Raw genomic sequence first — 7,027 nt, 5'->3', positions numbered from 1 at the left:
GCGCCTGGCATCGGCAGCAAAGCGGAGAGCAGAGGAGGCGACGCACGGAGAACTGAGCGGCGCGGCCCGGCCCGGCCTGGCCCGCGCAGCCCCGAACGCGACCCCGGGAAGGGCGCGCAGGCATGAGAAGCCCCGACAATTCCAACACGGGAGCGACCAAAGGAGAGAGCACAGACGCAGCGAGACAGAAAACAGCAGCCACTCGGAAAAAGGAAAAGATCATAGTAACTAAGATCTTAGGGATAGTAAAATGGTATAATGTTAAGCAAAATTATGGTTTTATAACAAGGTGTGACAACCAGCAAGACATATTCGTGCATAGAACTGCTATTAAAAAGAATAACCCTGAAAAATGCATCCCAAGCTTGGGAGATGGAGAAGTCGTGGAATTCAAAATTATACGAGGTAGAAAAGGGTTACAAGCGTCGCAGGTCACTGGGCCTGATGGTGTTCCTGTAAAAGGCAGTATATATGCAAAAAATCGTAGTCATGTTAGACAATATCTCCATTGTAAGTCCCCCCTACAGTCTCCCTTTCCTAATCCCACCTTTCCCTTTTACCCTATGTCCTATTACCCCCAGTGTATTCCCAATCCGTTTTTTCATCCATGGTTTCCCTCACAAAACCATGCTTTTGCCAATTGTTTCCCCAAAAATCCCTTTCCAATGCCGAGTGGGGGATGAAAAGGGGGAGGGAAGAAGTTAAACCCTTTCCTGCCTCAGTTTCCCCACAAAGCATGCTCAGAGAGTCCTGTCTCCCTTCTGTCAGCCCTAAGATGTTCCACAGAATCTGACTGGACATTTATAGACTCAGGAGGGCGGCTTGTTTTGTTTTGAAACTGTTCTTGTTATGTTTATCCAGTTGTTTTCATTCTCCTTTTATTAAAATAAAACGGGTGAGGTGTTGGGGTCCCTCCCCCGCCGTGTAGCCCTGGGAGAGGGGCCCTGAGGGCACAGACACGGGGTTTCCCTGCCCCTGCTCAGCCTCGTTCCCGTTGGTTGGTTTGTGTTCCCTGCGCGGGCAGAAGGACCCTTGGTCCCGTGACTGTGACAGTTCCTCGGCAGAGCTCCGGCCATGCAGCTGGAGAAATAAACATCTCTCTGAAACAGCTATCAAGAATCTGTCTGTCCGTATATATTTCCTTTCCATGGGACTCCTGGTTTGATATATGCATGTTGCAGTATCCCCACTGCAACATGCAGTGGCACCAGCAGTGCAGCAAGAAGCTGTCAAAAAATGCAGAGTGGGTCTCACAATGTCCATGGGTGAGAGAGGGGGGCGGTGGGAGATCACAGCCCTCTCTGGTAGAAGGAATGGGGAATAGCAGAGCCCAGCAGTGACCCACAGCTCCAGCAATCCCCTGGAGAACCCCCAGGCAAAGAACAAGCAGGACTTGAGATGTGGTGTGGGGGTCACAGCCTCTCCTGTGGGTTCTCAGGGCGGGGACAGAGACCCAAACTGGGCAGGGCTTGTGCTGGGCCAGCTCAGCTTCATATGATCAAACTCTCTCCCAAATACAGCTGCCATCTTAATTAATTACAGAAGTTGAGTAAAGCCCAGAACTAATACCAGTCAATACTTGGACATTCTTTCAACTGACAGACCAAAACCACTTTTAATTTAATAATCCTCACAGCAGCTGTGTGATCCCATTTGGGTTTCATTACACTCCTTTTACAGATGAAAAGGGCAGGGACAATAAAAGAAAATCACAATCCCCCATAAGGCTGACTTCAGATCATTTGGCAAGGAAGGTAGCTGGGGTAGAAAGCAGAAACCCTGAACAAGAGGGAGGGAAAATCCAACCACAGATCTGAGATGGAGCAGTTTCTCCTTCCTGCCCCTCAGAGGGGACAAGAGGCTCAAGTCTTTATATGCTACAACTGGGTGTGCGTGTACTCTGCAAGATAAAATTACATCTACAGATGGTCCAGGCAAAAAACCACTCAGCTAATTTTAGCTTAGACAGAATCTCATGTGTGTATCTGGGGGAATAAAATTAGATGCGCTTTACACACTTTCTGAATTATCAAGATGATCTTCCTCCATAAATAAATATCAGCCAAAACCTAATCCTATGCTCACTACAAAGCAGTATTTGGGGTTTTTTCATTAAATATCACCAGTAACAAAAATCTGTGTCTCTTTTTGTACATCTACAGACACATTTAGGTCTGAGTACTTTTTGTCTATCTTTTAAAATCCCATTATCACACGGTAATGTATCCCTAGTACCCTTTTTGGATTATTTTTCTGCTTTTCCAATTCTTTTAAATAATTAGTGGTAATTGCCCTAAGCAAATGGTTATCCAGCAATCCAATACTGTCAGTAAGAAATCTGTGCTTTTGAGATGTCCTTGTCTTGGCATGTTTGTGTCAGTGGTGCCCGGAAGAGGACACCCAAAATGAATATAAGGGCTCATGGGATGGGGCTTGGAGCAACCTGGTCTAGTGGAAGGTGCTCCTGCCCATGGCAGCAGGCTGGAGTGAGATGCTCTTTAAGGTTTCTTCCAACCCAAACCATTCTATGATTCCATGATTCTATAAAACTGTGATTTTCAAGCCTGCTCCTTGGAGAAGAAACAGAGAAGTAATGTTTAAGGCTGTCAAGTCTTTATGCCATTCCATACAGTGCAAGAAATGCAGGCTTACCTGTAACACCTCTTGTCTGGGACTATTATTTTCATTATGGGCAGGCATCTTCAGTTTCAGTCTCAAGAGTCAGCAGGTGTGACTAGAAAGTACAGGCTATTTCGCTCCAGACAAAAGGCGATTTGCAGCTTTTACACAGTGGCGTGCAGAATAATGATCCTGTTTACAATATTCAGTACATTTCATATGAAGATCTTTGCAAAAAAACAAACAAAAAAAACCCCCAAAACAAAAACATTTTAAGTTCTTTGCAAATAGTAACTCTTAAAATGTGTGGGACATTTTACCTTCCAGGGAAGAAAATCTGGTTCAACTCCTTCAGACAAGGCTGCAAAAAGTGATGGTGTCTCTGCTTTTACAATAAGTTGTGATGCCAAATTTTGACTCAGGCTCCCAGGATGATTTTTAAAAGAATGAGTATTTTATTATTTATTAATTAGTATTTATTAATTCCTCCATAATATCACATACTTCATGCCCCCTTTTTCCAGGCGTACAGACTCTCCACTCCACACGACACCATTTAAGAGTTTACTAAAACATATTAGCACTATTAGTACTTACATAGCCTGGATGTTCAGCACTGCCATGTGCTACTCTAATTTATGTTTTGACCCTTCAGCTCTTCAGAGATGAAAATCAAAACCTTCTAAATCACCTGCATAAATTACTGTCTTGCTAATAAAAATGTGACTAACATAATTCCAGTCAATTCCAGAATATTCTGAAGCATTGCTCATGGCACCGCTTCTGGATAAAAATAAATGTTCAAACAATTTCATACTTGAGCATAGGGGTATATCTCTGTGATGTATCATCCTGGTTCCACATAATTATGAAGTAAAAATAAAATTGTATTTTAAAAGACCTTTTTCTTATTTCTCATGTATGTAAAAGTCTCATCACTCATGCATGCACGACCCCTGTAATTGCAGAAGTGGCACTGTAGCATTGCTGTTTTGACAGCAGATTCTAAGCAATTTTTCATTCTCAGAGAGATTTTTTTCCTTTTTTTTCTCTTTTAATTTTTTGTTTGTTTGTTTTGGAGGTGGACAAACTTAATAACACATTTTACATTGCTTCCAGCAACATTTAAAATACTCAGAAACAAGTAAAAGGCAGAAGTCTCTCAGGACTGCTGTTGCATTCACCAAAGTGGAGATGCCGAGGTGGGCATGACCTGGGCTAAGGACAACCAGCTCTGCAGCCCACCAGACCTCAACCTGCTCAGACCTCAAGAGCAAAGCCACTGCAATGCTGATCAAGACAGACCAAGTAAGATTCAGCTACAACCACACTCCCCCCCCCCCCCCCCCCCCCCCCCCCCAGAAATAATGAGGTAGCAAGGCCCTGCACATCTGCCCTTGTACCCACTCAAGCATCCTCACAACCCCACGCTCAGCATGTAAGGGTATCAGGATCTGGGCATGGTGCCACTTGAATACAGTGATCCATCTAGCCAAGACCCATCTGGACTGGTATTACCAACAGGCAGCCCATCAGGCACAGAAAGTAGGCATTATTTCACGGTGACGAGTATTTAACAGCTATATGTCCAGTCTCTCTTTTGGATTTCTGTAATATCTTATCAAAATAAATAAGTCATTTCTGTGCAGGATCATATAAACACTCTTCACTCTGTCTTCCTGAGAAGCTGGCAGGCTACATTTGCCTCTCAGTTACCTGGATAAACAGATTGCTAATATAACCAATGGATGTGATAATATTCCTAAAGCAACATTTAACAAAAGGGTGAAATTATTTGACCCAAACAATTCCCAATGTGTTACCACTGATAGAAATCTCTTCTGCCTCTTGCTTTAGCATAAATGAAAAAACAACTGCAACAAAAGCCCTTAAAATACATGAAAAAATAAAAATCTGCATATCTCCAGAAATTACTTTCTCACTGGCATGAGCAATTTTGACCTCAGCATATGTCTGAGAAGTTCTGCTTCTCATTTTAGAAGCTTCTCAGATGTAGGAGCTCCTATTTTAGCCGAAGTTTGATGTGCCAGATCAGTCCCCAGCTCACGCAGCATTAAGAGACAGATTTGCAGAAGTACTTAGGTGCCTAAAAATGAAGACAGGCACCTGATGGGATTTGAAATGAATGCCAAAGAGGCTATTTTTGTCAACTTCTGTAAGAATTCATCTGGGCTTTGTAACAGCCAGTGGCACAAGCGGCATCTCTGTCACATTCGAGCCCCTTGGCTGTGTGCTCGTGTCCAACACAGTCTGTGTGTCCAGCTGGTCCTTTGACCACATGGCTTGGGGACAAAGTGGGAAAACATGAGTATGGCCCATATCCAGCAGAGTTATCCAGCTTTTCCATCTCTACAGGAGATGACCAGAGGGGCCACTACCCCAGTGAAATAGAAACCCTTGAAGATGCATGTTGTATAGACAGATCATCAGTTACAGCAGGTACTCATAGAATCACAGAATGGTTTTGGTTGGAAGAGCACCTTAAAGAACACCTCATTCCAACCCTCCCACCATGGGCAGGACACCTTCCACTTCCACAGGTTGCTCAGAAGACCAGTTTGCTCCTTAACGTGTTCTGTGGTTTGATGACAAGTTAATCTCTTGACCAAATCCTGGGACTCCTTTCCCTTTTATCCACAGACATGCAGACAGCTTTTAGCCAGTCAAGATGGAGGAGAACATTGGCTTTCCTTTCTATCATCCTTGACCTGCTACTTCACACTCCTGCCAGCCTGCACAGACTCCCTCTCTTGCACTGGGCCACACAAAAGGTGACTCCAGTGGGGCACAAGACCTGAAAATCCCAATGCAGCTTCATGTGTGAGTCAGCTCTAAGAAAAGCCTGTCCAAGTCTTTGGCAGAAATGATGCCCTTGTGTGGCAACCATAACAATAATCACTACTTACTCATGGTCCCATTATCAGTTTGTATAGCAACAAACCATAAACCCTCCACTGCCTTTCCACTCCAGCACATCAGCGGGACATTGTCAATCAGAATCAGCTGAAAAGAGTGAAATTTCACATGTATTAATCTCATTTCTTTCACACCAGATTTGTTCCCTGTGCTCTGTGTGTTGTTACTCTCTTCTGCTTTAAATTTTCATATCTTGGGCTGTATCAAGCAATTATAGGGACTTCAAACAAGACAGAAATACTGCCAGTGGTTATCCCAGCCAAGCTGAGGAAACGCATGCTACATCACAGCTGCTTCTCCAGGGAACCCAGGTGACAAGAATATCCCAGTGCCCCCCAGACACTCAGAGGACCCTGCTCCAGACAGAGACGATGTCGTGATGCTTTCCCTGGGAAGAAAAAGGGCTGCTTAAGTGTAGCATCAAAGACAAGTAACACTCCATGATCGAGGGTCTAAATCCTATGCCGACCCTAAATAATTCAGCCCTCTGGGTAACCAGAGGTGAGGTGCTGTGGGACCCATGCTCAGCTCTGGGGCAGACTCCTGCCTTTTGCTAAGAGGAAGGAACCTTTTATAGTGACATGGGCATCAGGAACCTTCCCCTGCAGCAAGACCTAGAGTCTGTCTTAGCTAATATCTGAGTTGCTTTAAGCTAAGGACTGCCAGGGCTGTGCTGGGTGTTCTCTGGCCTGGGGGAGCCTCTAAATGCACCCTGAGCTTTGCTCTCCCGTCCTCAGGGATGGCAGCACTGCCATCTGATCCCACATCTGATCCCTCTCCCTCAGCCTGCAGCTTTCCTTCTTTAATATTAACAGGGAGTTTAAATATTCCAGGGCTCTTTTTTTTTTTGTAAAATTTATAAAATACCAGTTGAAGTACCATTCATGTTGCAAAGCTGCGTCTCTCTATCAAGGCTTCTTGGACTAAACACAACAATATAACAAACACTGGCCATTAATAATTGAGAAAACTCCTTCCCTGTGTGTTATTTTTCATCAGGATGATGTGTTACTAGTTTATAGATATATATTTTTTTAGCTGAACACTTTTTTGGCAGCAATTTGGCCTTCACAATAATGGACTTTACTGTATGTAAAGCCTCAGAAAAATAGACGTTTTGAGAGAGGTTCGATAGTGAATGAATCTGATTTGGAGAGGAATTTGCTTTACAGTGAAATAGAAAAATAGTGCCATCTTTTGGTCTGAGCAGCTCTGCCAGCATCATGGCAGAGAGTCAAGAGCTCAAAACCACTGGCCACATCAACAGCTGGATTTAGCCCTAGCTACTGCTGTCTCAGAAAGTCTTTTTTTTACTTAAAACCACAATAAATTCTGGGTTTAGTAAATATGCAAAGGAAAGAATGTTTATCCTGGAGGTCAGGGCTCTGCTACTCATTGTCCCTGCCATGCCCAGCTGCATCCATACTTACACTTACAGTTTCCCTGGGGTCTCACTTAACTGAGATTCCTG

Source organism: Corvus brachyrhynchos, unplaced genomic scaffold (assembly GCF_000691975.1).
Source record: "Corvus brachyrhynchos isolate BGI_N302 unplaced genomic scaffold, ASM69197v1 scaffold381, whole genome shotgun sequence".
Taxonomy (NCBI): domain Eukaryota; kingdom Metazoa; phylum Chordata; class Aves; order Passeriformes; family Corvidae; genus Corvus; species Corvus brachyrhynchos.
Note: the sequence above shows the minus strand (reverse complement) of the source record.